We start from the raw sequence: 1,109 nt of genomic DNA, 5'->3' as shown, positions 1-1,109 counted from the left end.
GAGGACACTTAATACTTCGTCTCTAAGCGGCGGCTTGACTCCTCCCTACGGGGAACGGGTTTACGCGCACAGCGGCGGCTTACGCACTATGGCAGTCATGGATGCCTTACGTTTCTATGAAAAGTGTGTTCCTCCCCTGGTCCACGCTGCTTCGGCAGTCCTGGGTAAGATAGTTAGTTCTAGCTTGCCCTATGTGGAAGAGGACACGAAGACTTACTGTGGTGTGAAGCATAAAGTTCAGTTCTCCCCTGGTCCACGCCGCTTCGGCCGTCCTGGGTAAAATGGATTCATCCAGCTTGCCCTATGTGGAATGAGGACACTTTATGTTTCGTCTCTAAGCGGCGGCTTGCTCCTCCCTACGGGGAACGGGTATACGCGCACAGCGGCGGCTTACGTTATGGCAGTCATGGATGCCTTACGTTTCCATGAAAAGTGTGTTCCTCCCCTGGTCCACGCTGCTTCGGCAGTCCTGGGTAAGATAGTTAGTTCTAGCTTGCCCTATGTGGAAGAGGACACGTAGACTTACTGTGGTGTGAAGTATAAGGTTCAGTTCTCCCCTGGTCCACGCCGCTTCGGCCGTCCTGGGTAAAATGGATTCATCCAGCTTGCCCTATGTGGAATGAGGACACTTTATGCTTCGTCTCTAAGCGGCGGCTTGCTCCTCCCTACGGGGAACGGGTATACGCGCACAGCGGCGGCTTACGCAAGTTAGTCACCCTCGGCAGTGGATCACTCGGCTCATGGATCGATGAAGACCGCAGCTAACTGCGCGTCATAATGTGAACTGCAGGACACATGAACATTGATAAGTTGAACGCATATTGCACGTCGTGGGAACCTACCATGATGTACAGATGACTGAGCGCTTATATTTGAGAAATGTATCGCATACATTTAACTACGCCGTGACACCCGTCACGAGACGTGCACCATGATGTTAACTAGGGTCGCGACGACCCGCTAGCATTAAAGAACCCGTGGTTTACAATATACTGGCATTGGAATTCAAAGTATTTAGAGCGTCCGTGTTCCCGCGTGAGGCGGAAGTACGAGGAGAAGGCGTGCTTGTGGTGTCTGTGGTGGTGTTTACTGATGTCTAGCTTCAGCTT

General features: G+C 52.2%; 1 non-coding gene across 1 annotated transcript; it reads left to right on the top strand.

The window, feature by feature from the left end:
• Positions 1-713: 713 nt before the first annotated feature.
• Positions 714-868, top strand: LOC131291968 (5.8S ribosomal RNA). Its single transcript, XR_009189697.1, has one exon. It is a non-coding gene; the product is annotated as a 5.8S ribosomal RNA (ribosomal RNA).
• The last annotated feature ends 241 nt before the right edge of the window (positions 869-1,109 follow it).

Source organism: Anopheles ziemanni (assembly GCF_943734765.1).
Source record: "Anopheles ziemanni chromosome X unlocalized genomic scaffold, idAnoZiCoDA_A2_x.2 X_unloc_21, whole genome shotgun sequence".
In the NCBI taxonomy this organism is placed as follows: Eukaryota; Metazoa; Arthropoda; class Insecta; order Diptera; family Culicidae; genus Anopheles; species Anopheles ziemanni.
Note: the sequence above shows the minus strand (reverse complement) of the source record. Positions and strands in the feature narration are given on the sequence as shown.